The following is a 22,965-nucleotide window of genomic DNA, read 5'->3' on the forward strand; positions in this document are numbered from 1 at the left end:
AAAGCACATGACAAGAGTGCAAAGGAGCCCTGTCTCATACAGGCCTGTATTACAGGGGCTTTTATTTGCAAGAAGTCTCTTTGTGACAAAGAGAGAAACTTTCCTGCTCTCAAAAACTACTGGGCAAGTTTCCAAACTCCCAATGAAGTAATCTATTCCACACACATACACAAAAAGAAAAGAAACACAACTAACTGTCTCGAGCATTTTATGCACCTGACACCATCACATTAGTGGCATCAGATTACATATTCAGTAAAAACTTCTACCACATGCTGTTGTAATTAACCACATGGAAATGTGTAGGCCAGGACCCCTCAGTTACATAGTACAACACACAGAGCAGTGAGAACTAAAAAATGCCCTTGGAACAGAATGTTACATCTCATTAGGAAATGAAATTGTGACTTTCCTGGGAGTGACAGCTCTGGCAGGAAGGGATGGAGGTCTGGATTTCTAGTTATCACCAGTATAACTACTTGTTAATCCTCCAGCTCTATGTCAGGTCTTTGATAAATAATCTCTAAGAAAACTTTGAGATGGTTTCACTGAGGCATGGCCTAAGGCAGTACCTATAGATTTTTAATGCCTGATCAACCACGAGCACCCACTTGGGAACCCAGTATAGGGAATTCACTAGCTCTTAACCCATGCATTGCATTGAGACCAAGGAAGGTCAGTCCAGTTATGCCTACAGTACTTGACCCAAGGCACCTAAAATAACACACAGAATTCTGCTGCTGAAACTATTCTCCCTGCTTCCAACTTTTCTGAGGACCCTGGCACCCTCAAACTCTCTGTATGCTGCCAAGGGCTCCCAGCCCTGTCTTCCTTCCCTGCCCAGAGTTCCAGATCTGGACCTACTTCCCTCTTTCTGCTCCTACCACCTCCACCTGTTGAGAGCCTCCTTCCTAACAGGTGCTTCTGATTTAGTTTTGGAATTGTTACTATGTGACTAGGAAAGCAGGAGGTTAACAGGCATTATTTTCTAACAGATCTTTGCTGTCTTCAAGTTTAATTACAATGGGATATATTAACCAATAACTCTGATTGGTATAATATAACAAAGTGAAGAAACAAACAACAATTGAGAAGCCTTGTCATGGAATCTTGTGTTCTGACTCCTGATCAGTTGAAGGCTGAAGAGCCCTCAAAATATGTATAATTTTAGTACTGCAGCAAACACCTGTTCTGTGGGAGCATGTATACAATCAATGCCAGTTGTTAAATTATAAGTTAAGGAATAGGCATTGGTCATGAAGGTGGTATAGAGATGAATGGGCCACTGTCTACAAGTAACACACCCAGAAGCAGAACCAACATCACTTGGGAAGATAGCATGGAACACACTCTTTTTCCCACTTGTCAGTAAATATTTAAGTATCTGAATATAGATAGAATGTATGTTATTGCCACCTACTATTATATACATGGCAGAGACAGTGCTATGTGCTCATGAATCCTCATTTCTTTTTCTTCTAGACAAAACTAGACCACATTTTGCAGCTTCCCCTGAAGTTAGTAGAAGCCATATGAATGAGTTCTGGCCAACGGAATGTGAGCAGAAGTGTTGCTAAGGCACTTCTTGACCTAGTCCCTAAACCAACCTCCTGTGGGGTCCTCCATGAGCTCTCTCTTTCTCTGCTTACCAGTCTAACGCAGCAAAGGACAAACACAAAACGATAGCAGAGTCATGCTATAAATGGCATCCGAGGCCCTGAATAACTGTGTAGAGAAGAACACACACAACTGCCATTCCTTCCCCTCCTTACCCTTATTGGACTATACTGTGAGCAAGAAAGTAACTCTCCTTGTCTCAAACATACCCCAAATATCAGTGGCTTGTTACAACCATTTTCCTGATTAACAAAATGGACTTCCCTTGTGTTCAGGAAGATTCACTGGGTATCAGTGGGATAATTAGTGCAGCGAGTGCCAGGACACAAATTAAAAAATAAATTATCATGGCGTATGGTTTCTAGGTAGATGCCAATTATATCTTACTTCTGAAGTAGAAAAATTTGAGCTTATTGTTGTTGAGAAATATTTGTTTTTCTTCTCATCTTCCCGTGTTCCTTCCTGAATAGTAACGCCGACATTCCTTGCGAGGCAGGGTTCTTTCTACCCACCTTTGTGGCCTGATGAGACCCCGTGGCTCTGTGCAGGGCATTCTACAACCACTCAGTGGTTTTCAGCTGAGTGAATTCAAACAAAAGGAATGTGGTGATGCAGGCAGTAATCTCAGCCCCTTGGGTTCCTTGGCCTTTCACGGAGAGCTTATGTCCACAGCAAAAGCACTTAGGATTCAAAACCCCCGTGAGTGTACAGCGTACGGGAGGGAGGGAATGACTTAAAACAGATGAGGGTTTTAAGTTCAGCCTGTGCTCAACAGTTAAATTCAATTTAAAGACTTCCCAAAACCTTTCTGAAATTACAAAAGAGCCATGAGAAATCAGTTTCTTTCTCTTGTGGTTGCAGACTTAATTCTGCAGTTCATGAAGTTATGTCAAAGTGCTTGCATAACACTGCAAGCTGTCGCTGATGGAAATGAGGATGGTTTCTTCTTTGTTGTTAAATAACTAGAGTTATCCCACAAACATTCAGCCCCCACTATTGTGTTAGATATGTAACCATGATTCCTGCCCCCGGAGAATTCTAAATGTGGTGAAACATCCATTGAAAATGCCTTAGAAAGGAAAATACTAATGGTAGACCTGGTGCCTCAGGTTAAATTTGAAAAGCCCATCCCTGGAAGGAAGGCTTGAAAGTCTGAAGAAAATACTTGGGTAAAGTTACAGGACTGAGAGGGCTGCTGGTGACTGGAGACACCTACTCTGATCACATTCCCTGCCTCTGCATGGTCAGCACCACAGAAAATCTGCCTGCTCCTAAATTGCTCCTCACAACCCAAATGAAGGTTTAGGATTACAACCTGGAAGACAGCCAGCTCTGACATCCTGAACACCTTTATGCCTACTTGGTGTGCTCTACTATTTTTTCTTTAATACCAAAGAGTCTAAGCTTAGATGTTAGAAATATGGTTCCCATCCCATAAGTCATTAGTAATATGACCTTGAGCAAGTCCCTTCTCTAATCTGTATTCTATGAACTGAAGGGTCTATTACATGAAGGCACATAATAAATGTGTTAATTTGAAATCCCCTAACTGCTCCATAATTTGTAACATCATTTAAAATGGAAAAGCTCTGTTAGAATACTGTTCCCTAACCTGGGAGTACATGAAAATTGCTGAAAATGAGTTTTTCTTAGTTGTGATAGGGACAGGAGGCAGGGGAATTCTGGGAAGAAGAGGGTGGGTCCCTGGTGAGGGCCCCACTCTCAAGCCTGAAACTGCAGCTCAAAATAAGAACATGCATTTCTGTTTTCCTGCTCAAATGTTGCCTTTTCCAAAACCACCCATGGGCCACCCGGCCCCAGATCCTGTGCCCATAAAAACCCCAGGCTCCACCAACAGAGAGCAGAGAAGAGAAGCAGCAGCTGGCCGTCTGTGACTACAGTTGAATGTTGGAGAGAAGCAGCTTAATTTCAGAGGGTTGGCTTGATGGTGTTGCTTTGGAGAGGAGTCTGGCGGTGGACAGCCAGACTCTGAGGGAAGATCACTTTCCCACTCCATCCCCTTTTCAGCTCCCCTTCCCACTAACAGCCACTTTCATGGGCAATAAAATCCTCCCTATTCACCACTCTTCAATTCGTTTGTGCAAGGTGGTTCTTCCTGGATGCCGAATAAGAGCGCAGGTGCCACAGATGTGGATGCTAAAGGTTGTCACACAGACCCTCTGCCCATGCTGGTGGAGAGCCACTGCTTACCACAAAAAGGCAGAGGGCCCACTAAGCTGTTTAACATTTAAGCCATTTGTGGACAGAAAAGCTAAAAGAGCACAGTAACATACACCCTCTGGGGCTTCAGGGTTGCAGGCACCCACTAGATGCTGCCACGGGGCCCCACATGGAATTTGCTCCAGCCGGCACCCCAAACTGCTCACTGCAGCTCCTGCACCCACTCACCTGTTCATTCCCTCCCACAAGGGGTGAAGCACAATGGGTCCAAGTGAGTGGAGTTTGCCCCTGCCAATGCTGAAGCAGCCAGCTAGATCCAGCACAAGTGCACTCCAGTTCCCGTGAAGGGGTCAGGGAAATTTCTTGCTTCAGTTGCCTTTTGTTTGTTTGTTTGTTAAGATATAATTAACATACAATAAAATGCACAATTCTTTTTTTTTTTTTAAGAGACAGAGTCTCGCTGTGTTGCCCAGGCTGGAGTGCAGTGGCACGATCTCGGCTCACTGCAAGCTCCGTCTCCCAAGTTCATGCCATTCTCCTGCCTCAGCCTCCTGAGTAGCTGGGACCACAGACGCCCACCACCATGACCAGCTTTTTGTAGTTTTAGTAGAGACGGGGTTTCCCCCTGTTAGCCAGGATGGTCTCGATCTCCTGACCTTGTGATCTGCCCATCTCAGCCTCCCAAAGTGCTGGGATTACAGGCGTGAGCCACTGCGCCTGGCCTAAAATGCACAATTCTTAAGTGTAGTCAATGTGTTTTGACAAATGTATATACCTGTGGAACTATCACCACACTCTTCTAAACAAAGCATTGCTAAAGAAGTTTTCCTTGTGCACCTTCCTAGTTAATCCCTTCTGACCCACAGTCAAACACCCTTTGACTTCTGTCACTATTTAAGTGGAATTGAAAGTCTGTATTCCTTAGTATCTGGCTTCTTTCACTCATAGTAACTATGAAATTCAGTCATTCCTTTCTTTTTATTGTTTAGTAGTATTCTGCTGGATGAATATCTTGCTATAGACAGAATGGTGTCCCCCAAATTTCATATGTTACAGTCCTATTCCCAATGTGATTGAATTTGGAGATAGGGATTTTAGAAGTTAATTAAGATTTGATGAGGTCACAAAGGTAGGGTCCTAATCCAGTAGAATTTGTGGCCTCAGTAGAATTGAGAGAGATTTTCTCTCTCTCCTCTCCCCACATATATACACCAAGGAAAGGTCATGTGAGTACATAACAGGAGAGTGGCCATCTACAAGTCAGAAAGAAAGTCCTCCCCAGGAACTGAATTAGCCAATACCTTGATCTTGGACTTCACAGCCTCCAGAATTGTGAGAAATAAATTTTTGTTGTTTAGGCCACTCAGTCTATGGTATTTTCTTATGCCCAAGCTGACTAAGACAATACCACAATCTGTACAATCTGTTTATCCATTCATTTGTTGATGGACATTTTAATTGTTCCTAGTTTTGCCTATGATTACTACAACTATTAAGAATATTTACATATAGGTTATTGTATAGTCATGTTTTCATTTCTCTTAAATACCTAAGAGTAGAATTGTTGTGTCATGTGGTAAGTATATATGTAACTGTATTTTAAAAGCTGATAATTTTTTAAAGTAGCTGTACCATTTTTTCATTCCAACCGGCAATGTTTGAGAGTCCTAATTGCTCCACATCCTCATCAACATTTGGCATATTACAATATTTTGTTTCAGCTATTCTGATGGGTGTGAAGCATTATTGCATGATGGTTTTAATTTGCATTTCTCTGAGGACCTATTGGTGATGAGCACTTTTTCATATGCATATTGGTCATTTATATATCATTTCTTGTGAATTGTCTGTTCAAGTCTTTTGCCAGTTTCTCTATTGGGTTCATTGTCTTTTTATTGTAGAATGATATACATTCTGTATGTATTCTGAATACAAGTGCTTTTTTAGGTATACGTATTACAAATATTTCCTTCCAGCCAGTGGCCTGTATATTCATTCCCTTGACTGTCTTTTGATAAGCAGTAATTTTGATGAATTTTGATGAAATTTTGATATGAGTCAAATCTATCAGTGTTTTCATTCATGGTTATTCTTTCAGCATACAGTCTAACAAATCTTTACCAACCTCATAGTCACCAAGATATTCTCTTTTTTTTCTAATAACTTCATAGTTTAGCTTCTATTCTTAAGTCTATGATTCATCTCTAATTAATTTTATGATGATGGAATGCAGAAGATCCATTTTTTCCATGTAATTATCAAAAATGACCATATAAGGGTCATTTTTTTCATATAATTATCCAGTTGTTCTAGCACCTTTTATTGAAAAGGCTTATTAAATGTATAAGTGTAGGTTGATTATTGTACTTTCTATTCTGCCCATTTATCTATATGTCTGTCCTTATACCAATAACACACGATCCTAATAATAGCAGCTTTGTATAAATCTTAAAATTTGATTCTGTAAGTCCTCCAACTTTGTTCTTTTAAAAAAATTATTTTGGCTATTGCAAGTCCTTTGAATTATCTCATAAATTTTAGAATTAGCTTGCCAATTTCTACAAAAAAGCCCACTGAGATTTCAAAATGACATCTAATAATGATGCGTCTTTCAACTCAATATATCTTTCTTTCCGTTTGGAGATCCTTGTTAAGTCCTCTCAACACTGTTTATTTTGATTACATATATCTTGTATAATTTTTATTAAATTCAATCCTAAATATTTTCTTCTATGATGTTATTATAATTGGCACAGTTTTAAAATTTTATTTTCCAGTTATTCATTGCTAATTCATAGAAATAAAATTCACTTTTATACATTGACTGCAATCTTGCCAAATTACATATTAGTTCTAGTATTTTTTTTTGTTTTTAATAGACTTTATTTTTAGAGCAGTTTTAGGTTCACAGCAAAACTGATGGAAGATACAGAGATGTACCATAGCTGCCTGCCCCAAAACATGCCTAGTCTCCCCCATTATCAGTATCTCCCTCCAGAGTGGCACATTTGTTACAATATCAATGAACCTACATTCATACATTATCACCCGGAGCCCATAGATTACATTAGAGCTCACTCCTGGTGCTGTATCAATTCTTGGTAGGTTTGAAACCAATCTACAATGGTGTGTATCTACCATTATAGCATCATACGGAGTAGTTTTATGTCCCTAAGATTCCCCTGTGCACCACGTAATCACCCTTCCCTCCCTACATCCTAACTCCTAGCAATCACTGTTATTTTTATGGTCTCTATAGTTTTGCCTTTTCCAGAATGTCACATAGTTAGATTCACACAGCATGTAGCCTTTTCAGATTGGCTTTTTTCATTTGTTAATATGCATTTAAGTTTCTTTCACGTCTTTTTGTGGTTTTATTGTTTATTTTGTTTTAGCACTGAATAATATTCCATGTCTGTATGTAACACAGTTTTATTTATCCATTCATCTACTTAAGAATTCAACTCAAAGTGAATTAAAGACTTACATCTAAGACGGAAACCATAAAACTCTTAGAAAAAAATAGCAAAAAGTCTTCTTAACCTTGGCTTTGGCAATACATTTTTTTAATATGACATCATAAGCACAGACATCAAAAGTCAATTTAAACAAGTGGGACTACATCAGACTAAACAGCTTCTGCACAACAAAGGAAACAATCAACAAATGAAAAGGCAACCTATGGAATGCTAGAAAATATTTGTAAACCATATATCTAGTAAAGGTTAATATCCAAAATATATAAGGAACTCACACAACTCAATAGCTAAAATACAAATAACCCAATTTAAAAATAGGTAAAGGACCCAAATAGACATTTTTCCAAATAAGACATCCAAATGACCAACAGGTATATGAAAAGGTGTTCAATATCACTAATCATCAGAGAAATGCAAATCAAAAGCACAGTGAGCTATCACCTCATGCCTATTAGAATAGCTATTATAAAAAAGACAGGAGATACCAAGTGCTAGAGAGGATGTGACACAAAGGTAATCCTTGTATAATATTGGTTGAAATGTAAATTGGTACAGCTATTATGTAAGACAGTATGGTGATTCCTCAAAAAATCCAAAATAAAACTGCCATATGATCTAGCAATCCCACTTTGGGGTATATATCCAAAGGAAATTACAAAAGTATCTAAAAGAGATAACTGCATCTCACATTCATTGCAGCACTGTTCACAATACCCAAACTGTGGAAACAACCTAAGTGTTCATCAATGGATACATGGACAAAAAAAATTATGGTATATGTGTATATACATATATACACATACACATAATGAAATACCATTCAGCCATAAAAAAGAAGAAAATCTTGTCATTTGTGACAACATGAAAGAACCTGGAGGACATTATGCTAAGTGAAATAAGCCAGACAGAGAAAGAGAAGTACTGCATGATCTCACTTATATGTGGAATCTAAAAAAGTCAAACTTGGAGAAGCAGAGAGTAGAATGGTGATTACCATGGGCTGGGGCATGGGGGAAATGTTGGTCAAAGGGTAAAGTTTCAGTTACTCAGGATGAATATTTTCTGGAGATTCTAATGTATAGGATAGTGACTATGGTTAATAATACTGTATTGTATATTAGACATTTGCTGGAAGAACAGATCTGGATTGTTCTTACTGAAAAAAAAAGGTAACTATGTAAGGTGATTGATATGTTAATTAGCTTGGTTGTGGTCATCATTTCACAATATATATTTGTAACAAAACATCATGTTGTATACCTTAAATATGTACAATTTTTATCTGTCAATTATACCTCAATAAAGCAATGGTAGGGGAAATAATTTACACTTGATTCTTTTTTAGCAGTTTTCATTTCTTTCCTAAAATACCCCACCTGTCAACTTTGATATCTACACTCTATAAATTATTTTATAAATTTATAATATTTATTTAAATCTTTGTTGATTAATTATTAAAAACCAGTCATCTCTCTACTTTCATTTATTATGCTCTCTCTTGATTATAGGCCACACTTTCCTGCTTCTTCCCATCTTATAATTACTGTTATATTCTGAACATTGTGTAAAATACAACTTTGGAGTCCAAGTATATTATTTTATTTTGTTTATTTTTCTTTCCTCTGTATGGTGGTTATAGTAAGGTATTAATGATTCAAATCTCTTCTAGAGTCAACTTTAGATGGGATTGGGTCATAGCTTTAATCAGATTGATTTCATCTTTGATTAGCATAACCCCTCAAATTGATTTAATGCTATAATTTCCATACAGCTATTTGTGTATTACAATTTCATTGAGAGGCATATAATGACTTGCTCTACAGCCTTGAAAAGCAAATAGTTCCAAAAATTCTTCTGATCACAGCTTTTGGTCAGAACAAGAGCAACAACCACAATGTGAACTTGTTGAACATCTACTATGTTATAGCATTAAATTATGTGCTTCGGATATGGACATTCCCTGCCCTCAAGGGCCATTAAAATCTAGCTGGGAAGACAGGGAAGATACCTAAAAATGTAAATAATGTGGCAAAGAAGAATTTTAAAAATATGCCAAATAGGTGGGACCAGCAATAAATGTAGCTTTAAAAAAAAGCAGTCACAGAAGGCTCTGGTGATTAGAAGACTTCATATGGGAGATGAGACTTCAGAAAATGTAATGTAAATTAGGTTCAGGGAGGCCTTTTTGAAAAAGGGAATGTCATAAACATAATATGGTACATGTTTGAGAAGAGAAGGCTAGAAGATTACAAAGATTAAGAGATGTTATATTTTGGAGGGTCTAGGAATTTGGCTTTCCATAGGCATTAATGCAAATCCAAAGTCATAGTATCGATGTGGTAGCCACGGAATCAGAGCCAGACTATGAAAACATTGATTTTACAGTAACCTGTGAATAGTGACAATATTTATTTGCCCTCAGACCCATTTTTTTTTTTGTCCTCCCCCTGTTCCATATCATAGTGGGGCTAACCTCACTGAATCTAATTTTTTGTTCTCCCCCGTTCTGTATTTTGGTGGGGCTAACCCCACTGGATCTACATAGCTATTGGATCTATTTGACCTGTAAGATTGAGGAGTGGGAATGTGGATTAAAATGGCAGATAGCAGGCAGGACTACCTTGCAGCTCCCATTTGGATGGACAAAGCAGTGTGTGGAGACTCACATTGTGATTTTTTGCTCCAAGAACTACCACAGGAACATACCAGGAAACCCAAGAGAACCCATAGACCCTTTGAAGGAACTGTGATCACCACTGCAGGCTCCCCGAGATGCTGAAAAAACTGTGAGTCTGCTTGCTTTCTCAATGGGGAGGCATCTGGTTTGGGGCAAGTTTTCAGCCCCGGTCACCAGTTTTCTGGAAATAGACTCAATGCTATTGCGGGGACAGTGGGAGTGAGGCTGGCCTTTAGGACTGTGGGCTACATGGAAGTGGGGTGAGCCTGTGACTGCCAGCTTTCCCTCACTTCCTTGGTGATCTATATGACTCAGCAGAGACAGCCATAATCTCCCTAGGAATATCACTCCACTGGACTGGGAACTATACCCCCATCCCCCACAGCAGCTGCAGCAAGCCCCGCCCAAGGAGAGGCTGAGCTCAGACACCCCTATCCCTGCCCCACCCTGGTGGTCTTTCTCTACCCACCCTGGTAGCCAAAGGCAAAGGTCATAATCTCTTCAGAGCTCTGTGGCCCTATCCACTGCCTGCGAAACCTGAATACTTAACCAAGTGTGCCTAGGGCAAGTTTGAATCCTCCTTATAGGACTGGAGCTGATGCACTCTTGAAAGTGCCACCTCCTGGCTGGAGGTCAATCAACATAAAACCAGTGCACTAAACAAAAACACAACCAAGGAACCTCACCAGAGTCCACTTCACTCCCCTGCTATCTCCGTTGGAGCAAGTGCTGGTATCCATGGCTGCAAGACCTGAAGACAGATCACATCACAGGACTCTTTGCAGACACTCCCCAGTACCAGCTCAGAGCCCAGTAGCTCCTCTGGGTGGCTAAACCCAGAAGAGAAAAAACAATTACTACAATATGGCTCACAGGAAGCCTCATTTGTAAGTGAAAAGGGAGAACACCATATCAAGGGAGCACCCTGTGGGACAAAAGAATCTGATCAGCAGCCCTTGAATCCCAGATTGCCCCTCTGATATAGTCTGCCCAAATGAGAAGGAACCAGGAAAACAATTCTGGTAATATGATAAAACAAGGTTCTTTAACACCCACAAAAGATCACACCAGCTAACCAACAATGGATCCAAACCTAGATGAAATCTCTGAATTGCTGGAAAAAGAATTCAGAAGGGTGATTACTAAGCTAATCAAGGAGGCACCAGAGAAATATGAAGTCCAACTTAAATAAATCAAAAACATGCTACAGGGTATAAAAGGAAAATTCTTCTGTGAAATAGATAGCATAAATAAAAAACAATCACAACTTCTGGAAATCAAGGACACACTTAGAGAAATGCAAAATGCACTGGGAACCCTCAGCAATAGAATTTAACAAGCAGAAGAAATAACTTCAGAGCTCGAATGCAATGCTTTTGAATTAACCCAATCTGCCCAAGACAAAGGAAAAAGAATTTTAAAAAAAGAACAAAGCCTCCTAGAAGTTTGAGACTATGTTATACGTGCAAACCCGAAGAAGAGAAATTTAAAGTTTGGAAAACATATTTGAGGGAATGGTCGAGGAAAACTTCCTAGTCTTGCTAGATATCTAGACATCCAAATATAAGAACCTGAAAGAATACCTGGGAAATTCATCACAAAAGGATCATCACCTGGGCACATAGTAATCAGGTTATCTAAAGTTAAGACAAAGGGACGAATCTTAAGAACTGTAAGCAAAAGCGTCAGGCAACCTATAAAGGAAAGCCTATCAGATTAACAGCAGATTTCTTTTTTTCTTTTTATTATACTTTAAGTTCTAGGGTACATGTGCACAACGTGCAGGTTTTTTACATATGTACACATGTGCCATGTTGGTGTGCTGCACCCATTAACTCGTCATTTACATTAGGTATATCTCCTTAATGCTATCCCTACCCTCTACCCCCTCCCCACAATAGGACCCGGTGTGTGACGCTCCCCTTCCTGTGTCCAAGTGATCTCATTGTTCAATTCCCACCTATGAGTGAGAACATGTGGTTTTCTGTTCTTGGAATAGTTTGCTGAGAATGATGCCTGTTCACTCTGATGGTAATTTCTTTTGCTGTGCAGAAGCTCTTTAGTTTAATTAGATCCCCTTTGTCAATTTTGACTTTTGTTGCCGTTGCTTTTGGCGTTTTAGACATGAAGTCCTTGCCCATGCCTATGTCCTGAATGGTACTACCTAGATTTTCTTCTAGGGCTTTTATGGTTTTAGGTCTATCATTTAAGTCTCTAATTCATCTTGAATTAATTTTCTTATAAGGAGTAAGGAAAGGATCCAGTTTCAGCTTTCTACTTATGGTTAGCCAATTTTCCCAGCATCATTTATTAAATAGGGAATCCTTTCCCCATTTCTTGTTTTTGTCAGGTTTGTCAAAGATCAGATGGCTGTAGATGTGTGGTATTATTTCTGAGGGCTCTATTCTGTTCCATTGGTCTATATCTCTGTTTTGGTACCAGTACCATGCTTAACAGCAGATTTCCAAGCAGAAACCCTACAAGCTAGAAGGGACTGGGGTCCTATTTTTAGCCTCCTTAAACAAAACATTTATCAGGTGAGAACTTTGTATCCAATGAAACTGAGTCTCATAAATGAGGAAAGATACAGTCTTTTCCAGACAAACAAATGCTGAGAGAATTCACCATTACCAAACTAGCAATACAAGAACTGCTAAAAGGAGCTCTAAATCTTGAAACAAATCCTCAAAGTACAACAAAATAGAACTTCCTTAAAGCATAAATCTTACAGGATCTATATAACAATAACAATGAAAACAACACACAAGATATCCAGGCAACAAATAGCATGATGAATAGAATAATATCTCACATCTCAATACTAATATTGAATGTAAATGGCCTAAATGCTCCACTTAAAATATTCAAAATGGCAGAATGGATAAGGATTTACCAACCAGGTTTCTGCTATCTTCAGGAGACTCACCTAACACATAAGGACTCATATAAATTTAAGGTAAAGTGGTGGAAAAAGATATTCCATGGAAATGAACACCAAAAGCAAGCAGGAGTAGCTATGCTTATATCAGACAAAACAATTTTTAAAGCAACAGCTGTTAAAAAAGACAAAGAGGGACATTATATAATGATAAAAGGACTAGTCCAACAGGAAAACACCATAATTCTAAATATATATACACCTAACACTGGACCTTCCAAAGTTATAAAACAATTACAACTAGACCTAAGAAATGAGATAGACACAACACAATAATAGTGGGGGACTTCAATACTCCACTGACAGCACTAGATGGGTCATCAAGACAGAAGGTCAACAAAGAAACAATGGATTTAAACTATACCCTACAACAAATGGGCTTAACAGATATTTACAGAACATTCTACCCATCATCTGCAGAATATACATTCCATTCATCAGCACATGGAACATTCTCCAAGATAGACCATATGATAGGCCACAAAATAAGTCTCAGTAAATTTCAGAAAATCGAAATTATATGAAGTCCTCTGTCTGACCACAGTGGAATAAAATTGGAAATCAACTCCAAAAGGAACCCTCAAAACCATGCAAATACATGGAAATTAAATAACCTGCTCCTGAACGATCATTGGGTCAACAAGGAAATCAAGATGGAAATTTAAAAATTCTTTGAACTGGCCAGGCGCGGTGGCTCAAGCCTGTAATCCCAGCACTTTGGGAGGCCAAGACAGGTGGATCATGAGATCAGGAGATCGAGACCATCCTGGCTAACCTGGTGAAACCCTGTCTCTACTAAAAAATACAAAAAACTAGCCGGGCGAGGTGGCAGGCGCCTGTAATCCCAGCTACTCGGGAGGCTGAGCCAGGAGAATGGCGTAAACCCGGGACGAGGAGCTTGCAGTGAGCAGAGATCCGGCCACTGCACTCCAGCCTGGGCGACAGAGCGAGACTCCGTCTCAAAAAAAAATTCTTTGAACTGAACAATAATAGTGACACAACCTATCAAGACCTCTGGGATACAGCAAAAGTGGTGCTAAGAGGAAAGTTAAATATAATTAAATACCTACATCAAAAAGTTTGACAGAAAACAGACAGTCTAAGGTCATACCTCACGGAACTGTTGAAACAGGAACAATCCAAACCCAAACCCAGCAGAAAAAAAAGAAACAATGAAGATCAAAGCAGAACAAAATGAAATTGAAACAAAAAAATACAAAAGATAAATGAAACAAAAAGTTGGTTCTTTGAAAAGATAAATAAAATTGATAGACCATTAGTGAGATTAATCAAGCAAAGAGAGAAGATGCAAAAGCTCAAATACAAATGATACAGGAGATATTACAATGAATACCACAGAAATACAAAAGATCATTCAAGGCTACTACAAACACCTTTATGTGCATAAACTAAAAAACCTAGAGGAGATGGATAAATTCCTGGAAATATACTACCCTCCTAGATTAAACCAAGAAGATTATAATCTCTGAACAGACCAGTAACAAGCAGCAAGATTGAAATGGTAATTTAAAAAGTGTCAAGAAAAAAAGTTCAGAACCAGAGAGATTCACAAGATAGAGAAAGAGGGAACCCTCCCTAAATCATTCTATGAAGCCAATATCACCCTAATACCAAAACCAGGGAAGGACATAACAAGAACAACAACAAAACTACAGACCAATATTCCTGATGAACATAGATGCAAAAGTCCTCAAAAAAATACTAGCAAATAGTGTATCAAAAAGATAATCCACCATGATCAAGTGGATTTCATACCAGGGAGGCAGGGAGGGTTTAGCATCTGCAAATCAATAAACCACATAAACAGAATTGACAGCACTAGATGAGTCATCTTGTGTATATGTGATACACCACATAAACAGAATTCAAAACAAAAATCACACAATCATCTCAACAGATGCAGAAAAGACATTTGACAAAATCCAGCATTCCTTTTTAATTAAAATCCTCAGCAAAATTGTCATAGAAGGGATATATCTTAAGGTAATAAAAGCCATCTATGACAAACACAGAGCCAACATTATACTGAATGGGAAAAAGTTGAAAGCGTTCCCCCTGAGAACTGGAACAAGACAGGGATGCCCACTTTGACCACTTCTATTTAACATAATACCAGAAGTCCTAGGGAGAGCAATCAGGCAAGAGAAAGAAATAAAGGGCATCCAAATCGGTTAAGAGGAAGTCAAACTGTTGCTGTTTGCTGAGGGTCTGATCATATACCTGGAAAACCCTAAAGACTCATCCAAAAAGCTCCTAGAAGTGGTAAATGAATTCAGCAAAGTTTCAAGATACAAAATTGGTGTACACCAAACAGCAGCACTGCTATACACCAACAGTGACCAAGCTGAGAATCAAATCCAGAACTCAACCCATTTCGCAATAGCTTCAAGAAAATAAAATACTTAGAAATATACCTAACCAAGGACGTGAAAGACCTCTCTAAGGAAAACTATAAAAGACTGCTGAAAGAAATCATAGACAACACAAACAAATGGAAACATATCTCATGCCCATGGACGGGTAGAATCAATATTGTGAAAATGGCCATAACTTCAAAAACAACCTTGCAATTTTCATCAAAATGCCACCATCATTCTTCACAGAACTAGAAAGAACAATCCTAAAATTCATATGGAACTGAAGAAGAGCCCACATAGCTAAAGCAAGACTAAGTAAAAAGAACAAATCTGGAGGCATCACATTATCCAGCTTCAAACTATATTCTAAGGACCTAGTCACCAAAACAGCATGGTACTGGCATAAAAACAGGCACATAGACCAATGGAACAAAACAGAGGACCCAGAAATAAAGCCAAATCACTTACAGCCAACTGATCTTTGACAAAGCCAATAAAAACATAAAGTGGGGAAAGGACACCCTACTTAACAAATGATGTTGGGGTAATTGACAAACCATATGTAGAAGAATGAAACTGGATCCTCATTTCTTGCCTTATATAAAAATCAACTCAAGATGGATCAAAGACTTAAACCTAAGACCTGAAGCCATAAAGATTCTAGAAGGCAACAACGGAGAAACCCTTCTAGACACTGGCTTAGACAAAGACTTCATGACCAAGAACTCAAAGGCAAACACAACAAAAACAAAGATAAATATATAGGACTTAATTAAACTAAAAATCTTCTGTACAGCAAAAGAAATATCAGCAGAGTAAACAGACAATCCATAGAGTTGGAGAAAATCTTTATAATCTATACATCCGACAAAGGATTAATATCCAGAATCTACAAAGAACTCAAACAAATCAGAAAGAAAAAACAAACAATCCTAATCCAAAAGTGGGCTAAGGACATGAATAGACAATTCTCAAAAGAAGATATACAAATGGCCAACAAGCATATTGAAAAATGTTCAACATCACTATGATCATGGAAATGCAAATCAAAACCACAATGTGATACCACCTTGCTTCTGCAAATATGGCCATAATTAAAACATCAAAAAATAATAGATGTTGGTGGGGAACATTTTTACACTGTTGGTGGGAACATAAACTAGTACAACCACTATGGAAAACAGTGTGGAGATTCCTTAAAGAACTAAAAGTAGATCTACCATTTGATCAAGGAATCCCACTAGTGGGTATCTACCCAAAGGAAAAGAAGTTATTATACGAAAAAGATACTTGCACTCACATGTTTATAGCAGCACAATTCACAATTGCAAAAATATGGAACCAGCCCAAATGCCCATCAATCAATGGGTGGAGAAAGAAAGAAGAAAGAAGAAGGAAAAGGAAAGGAAAGGAAAGGAAGGAAGGAAAGAGGGAGAGAGGGAGGGAGGGAGGAAGGAAGGAAGGAAGGAAAGAAGGAAAGAAGGAAGGAAGGAAGGAAGGAAGGAAGGAAGGAAGGAAGGGAAAGAAAATGTGGTATATAAAAAGCCATAAAAAGGAATGAAGTAATGGCATTTGCAGCAACCTGGATGGAATTGGAGACTTTTATTCTTTTTTCTTTTTTTTTTTTTTTTTGAGATGGAGTCTTGCTTTGTCACCCAGGCTGAAGTGCAATGGCATGATCTCAGCTCACTGCAAACTCCGCTTCCTGCATTGGAGCGATTCTCCTGCCTCAGCCTCCTGAGTAGCTGGGATTATAGGTGTGTGTCACCACGCCTGGTTGATTTTTGTATTTTTATTTTTATTTTATTTTATTTTTTTATTTTTTATTTTATTTTTTTTTTTTTTTTGAGGCGGAGTCTCGCTCTGCTGGAGTGCAGTGGCCGGATCTCAGCTCACTGCAAGCTCCGCCTCCCGGGTTTACGCCATTCTCCTGCCTCAGCCTCCCGAGTAGCTGGGACTACAGGCGCCCGCCACCTCGCCCGGCTAATTTTTTGTATTTTTAGTAGAGACGGGGTTTCACCGTGTTAGCCAGGATGGTCTCCATCTCCTGACCTCGTGATCCGCCCGTCTCGGCCTCCCAAAGTGCTGGGATTACAGGCTTGAGCCACCGCGCCCGGCCGATTTTTGTATTTTTAGTAGAGATGGGGTTTCACCATGTTGGTTAGGCTAGTCTCGAACTCTTGACCTCATGATCTGCCCGCCTCGGCCTCCCAAAGTGCTAGGATTACAGGCATGAGCCACCACACCCGCCTGGAGGCTATTATTTTAAGTAAAGTAACTCAGGAATGCAAAACCAAACATTGCATGTTCTCACTGATATGTGGGAGCTAAGCTGATGAGGATGCAAAGGCATAAGAATGATACACTGGACTTTGGGGACTTGGGGGAAAGGGTTAGGGCTGGCAAGGTATAAAAGACTACACACTGGGTACCGTGTACACTGATTAGGTGATGGGTGCACCAAAATCTTAGAAATCACCACTAAAGAACTTACTCATGTAACCAAACACCACCTGTTCCCCAAAAACCTATTGAAATAAACAAATTAAAAAAAAAAAAAAAAGATCGAGGAGTGAGTGGAAAGAAGCCAGGGTATATCTCCCCCTCCTTTTTTGCCTTGGATTTCTCCAGCAACAGCTAAATCACTTTCTTGGCATGTCTTTCTAGCTACTCCTTGGTGGCCCTGGCCCCTGAGTTCGGGTAACACTGCCCTTCCATTCTTCCCTTGGTTAAGGAGCTTAGCAGCTTCTTGGTATCACTAATCACTGGGTTACCTCATCAAGCCCTAGTAAACTCCTCATCCTCTTCCATGGCTGCGGTAATGAAGCACCTGCATTAAGTTCCTTCTGCTTTAAATTAGCCACAGTGATTTCTAGCATTCTAATTGGATCTGGTTATATCTGGGGATATGATTGTAAGTGATTTCCACTTTTAGGTATCAACATTTTATTTTTGTGTTTTGAAATTTTTATGACAGATATTAATTTTGCAATCATAATAAAGCCAATTTTAAAATAAAAATTAACATGAATGAGGTGTATTGGTGGATTAAATTTAGGAGATAGTTCATGCAAATTATATTAGGCCTAAGTATGGGTAGTTCTGTGAACTGCAGTAATAGAAATCAAAGGGAAATAAAATACTGACTCAATATACCAAGAATAGAGGCAGCCACTAAAGCAGTGATTCCAAATCAAGGGAGAATATCAGAATCACCTGGGGAGCTTTATAAAAATACATGTTTGGGTCTCACCCCAGAGCAATTGAATCAAAATATTAGATGATGGGTTCAGGCATAACTATTTGGAAATGACTTCCTGAGTTGTTTGCATAAACTCCATCCTTATCCTTTGCCCTCCCATCACCACTGAGAACATTTAGCCATGAGGGAGCCACAAGGGAAAAGAACAGGCTCACTAGGAGAGAGGCAGTGGAAGAAGCAGAAGTAAAAGAATGAGGAGTGAGAGGGGAAAAAAACAACAACAACAACAAAAAACCTTTACAAAGGAAAATAACATCCTATAAATTTATGTCTAGAAATTAACATTGAGTAGAAAGATTTTATACAAATGATTCATGTTTGCCTAACATATTAGCTCTAAAAAGCACATTTCTCAAATATATTAAGATGGGGAGGCTTGTTTGAAGATAGTTTTAAAGACAAAGATTTTGCTTTTTAAAAATACCAAATAAAAGAAAGGGACACCATTTGGAGCAATGTGGTTTTTCTTTTCCTTTTTTTTTTTTAAATTTTACTTTAATATTTTATTTTACTTTATTTTACTTTAAAAATTTATTTTAAAACTGGGATACATGTGCTGAACGTGCAGGTTTGTCACATAGGTATACATGTGCCATGGTGGTTGGAGCAATGTGATTTTTCTGAACCCCAAAACTATAAAGAAGATGCAATAAACAATAGCATTTTAAATGCCAAATTAGAGTGAATAAATAAATGACCTTCCCTCGGGAAAGTAGGTTCCCTTGATATTTTAGCAAATAGAGTTGTAACTGACAGATTCCCTTATTCATGGAAAATGAAGGTTCATTAATATTGAACTTGTCAGTTATCTACATGAGTAATGTAGATTTTTGTGAAAGGGGAGATGCACTTATAGTACTTTCCTCTTTGTATGGTACCCGTACCTGATAAATTAGCATAAGCATACCCTGAGAATGATGCTGTATGGCAGACACACCTGAATGTGTGTTCTGAGTGCCAAACTAAGGAATCTGGGAGTAGCCAACCTGGAGATTCATTCCTTACCTATGAGAAACAGCTGAACACCCAGCTCATCCCATGGAATGCGGGCATGAAGGTTGCCAGGTAGAGGTTTCTAGGGGGAGGGTGCTAAGTGAATCGCTATATAAACTGCATGCTTTTCACAAGAGGTTGCGGTTCTCCTGTCCAGCCTGCTGCTATTGGTCTGTACAGTTCTCCTATCCAGTCCACTGCCACTGGACCATCCCTGTATGTAAGTTTCCCTCAATAAACCCCATGTCTTGTTTACTGGTTCTGGGTCTATTCTTTGGCCTCTTGAACCTGGCACCTTCCCTATTGAATTTAATAGGGGTCTGGCATGACACTCTTCATTAAAACATATGAATAGCAAGAAAAAAATCAACTTAGTCTTGAATTCTACAAACCTAAAAATTATCTTCTATTATCAGAACACTTGAGAAGTTTAATAAGCATTTTATGAAAAGCAAATTTAACAAAAACAAATTTAACAAGCATGCCCAAGGTTTAATTGATGGAAAAAATTTTATTATATTTAATAATATACTCCCATCTCCATCCACAGACCTAATTTAAAAAACATGAGAATCTCTAAGCCAGACAAAGAACCAATCTAATGAGTAGGTATTCTCCACAGGGACTGACGCAAGGTTGAGCAAACTTTTCAGAAATACACACTATGGCTCTCAGGATCTGGCCTTCCACCCCACCAGGGTCATTGAGAGGAATGACTCCTGTCCCCAATTAAACATGCATGCAGATTCCAGCCCTCTAGTCTCTATATACAACAGATACCTTACACACATGCCATGCCAGTGTGGGTTATGAGGACGCTCCTATTGTGAAAGGCTAGAAATGGAGCTGGCAGGTGACAAAACAGTAGTGGGAGAGACAGATTTGGGCCCATAGGGCTCTGCAGTGCCTGGGAAAGGTAAGAATGAAAAAAAACAAAGGAGACTTAAGTTAATCTAAGGCAGTGGCTCCCAAACTTTTTCAGGTGCCAAAAATGCCTATTGGTCTGTTAAATTCTAACACATAAATTAGCATCTGTTTTAGTAGAAGAAAATATGACTTACATAGATATACATTTTGTGTACATATAAATATACCTGTGTATAAGTACATATACACAACGCAAAATTATTGCCACATGTCTACCAAAACAAGCTGCAAGCTAAATGCAAGGAGCTGCTCCTCAGTTTTCCTATTAACATTTCTCAGCTTGTTCATTTCATCATTTGCTTGTATTCACAACCAGGCAAGTGGTTACAATTTCCAATGGCTTGAGAAATAATTTATGGGAGAAAAACATAAAATCAAGGAGATCATTCATTAACTTACATTTTCCTGAAAGTTGGAAAAAGACTATGATTGTCTTTTAAAGGAAATTAGCTTGGTCCATCCTAAGAAACACTCATAATTGTTAAGACTCTTAGACTGTAAATAACTAAAGGGAAGAAAGATTTTTGCTATTTAAAAATATCAAATGAAAGAGAGGCTTCATTTGGAGCAATGCGATTTTCTAAATCAGAAAAACTAAGAGGAAGTTGCAATAAACAACAGCAAACAGTTTTAGCTAATACATAGCTAAAACAAAAAAGGAAGAAATTTTAACATAACAGTATCTCTTAGCATCCGTAGGCGGAGATGAAATAAAAATTCACAAAGTATTTTGAACAAAAAAACTGTAAGGCCAGAAGTATTCTTTATCTTATCTGTTTTCCTCTGCATGTCTGATACCCGCCCCCACTTCTTCTCCCTCTCCCTCCCCTTTTCTAAATTAGTTATTTCTGCTTCTCCATCCACAAGGCAGTTATATGTGGTTAACTTTACATCTCTCAGGGTTACTAGATAGATTCTATCGTTTGCTGCAATGGAAATATATGCCTAGTTCACTACATTCAAACTGTAATCATTTCTGAACTCTTTACTTTGGGACTGCCTTCCATTGTATCCTTAAGAAACAATAGAGAGTGAACATTATCTATTTAATGATGATCAAATCCTTAATCCTTTGTGCAAAGAACTTTTACTTAAAAATGCTTCAGCTATGCGTGTTTTAGCTTATGAAAGTGGCAGCACGAACAGGTTAAGGTCCTGTTCTTATGCATCTGTTAGAAAGTTACTGCTCAGATGCAGAATTCAGCTCTGCAAGCAACTAGAATTCCAGATTGCCTTATAGGGTACCTGAGGGAAACTGCTGCCCTCCCCACAGTGATGGTAAACACACAGAACAGCAGCTCATTGCCCCCAGCATGCCCTAATACAGGACTCCACACATTTGGACTTTCCTGTCAACAGGCAAAGAGCTACTATGTCCTCAGGACAGGACTAACAAGGGAGGGTGAGTGATGTCTAACGCCTGGAGAAGAAAACCAGGCAGCCTCAGAACTTGCTCAGCCTGTGCAGCCGGGCACAGAGGATTACACTGCTTCTGGAGCTTCAGAATTGTCCATATTTACAAAGAATTTGAAGTGAAAGAGTGACCTGATGTTGAACACTATAATCCATGCAGTTGGCACTGTCACATCCAACTTACCTGTGCGTGCTGAGCTGCTTAAGCAGATTAGGCAGCTGCCATGTACCACAGATGAGGAAGAGTCTAGCCATCTGTGAGACACATGATTTTTCAGTGCTTCTAAAGGGGATCACTATGATTTGCTGGAGGTTTATTTTGACTGGAGAAGAAGGTGGTAAAAAGATGACTGCAGTGTGACAATTAACACATGGCAATTCTGAGCAGAGGAGAAATAACTCAAATTATATTTAAGGCATAAGTCAGATGACTAGATTAGGTGGTCAATGGAGCAGATACCTTTCGGTAGAAGCGAAAAATTCTAGATGTTCTTGCTCCCGTGTCTACATGCCCCATGATACAGATATGTTAAACACAGATACTTGACTGGTGTCACACAGCCCCATGACTCTTGTCATGCCCCTTAAATGCCCCATGTTACATGGACCATTTTGAGTTTTCCCTCTTGGATGCCAGTGAGTCAGGATCCAGATTCCATTTCTAACTGAAGAACCTCTGCACATCAGCCTTATGCCCATGCAGAGAGAAGTATGATGTAACAGGCAAGAGAATCCCACCTGTCTAAGAACATTTTCACATTAGCCTGCCATATGCCTGAAGTTCCTGCATGTCTTTCTTCCTTTGCAGTAAAGCCTCTTAAACTACCTGTCCTTTCCATTCCCACTGTCCTCACCCCCATCCCCATTTGCCTTGGCTTTTGCAACCACTTCTCAACTAAAGTCTCTGCTTCCAGTCCCTCCCGCATAAGGAATCCATCCCATGACATGCTCCCAGAGGTACCTCTCCAAACATATTTCTGACATGTAACACCCCTACTCAAGAACCATCACCTCCCTGTGGCCTGTGAAGTGCCAGGCTGAGCTCAAAATCCTCTGCCTAGTATTCAAGGCCACTGTCAATGTGAAAATAATTTAAACTT

At 39.1% G+C, this 22,965-nt stretch overlaps 1 long non-coding RNA gene across 2 annotated transcripts in view; it reads left to right on the plus strand.

The window, feature by feature from the left end:
• The first annotated feature begins 4,962 nt into the window (after positions 1-4,962).
• The window catches only part of LOC117073032, a 36,598-nt gene continuing 18,595 nt past the window's right edge, over positions 4,963-22,965 (plus strand). For both annotated transcript variants that reach the window (XR_004433071.1, XR_004433070.1), the window contains exons 1-2: positions 4,963-5,130; positions 9,965-10,063. This is a non-coding gene — a long non-coding RNA (uncharacterized LOC117073032). The remainder of the gene's footprint in view (positions 5,131-9,964; positions 10,064-22,965) is intronic.

This window comes from Trachypithecus francoisi, unplaced genomic scaffold (genome assembly GCF_009764315.1).
Source record: "Trachypithecus francoisi isolate TF-2019V2 unplaced genomic scaffold, Tfra_2.0 Lachesis_group4, whole genome shotgun sequence".
NCBI lineage: Eukaryota > Metazoa > Chordata > Mammalia > Primates > Cercopithecidae > Trachypithecus > Trachypithecus francoisi.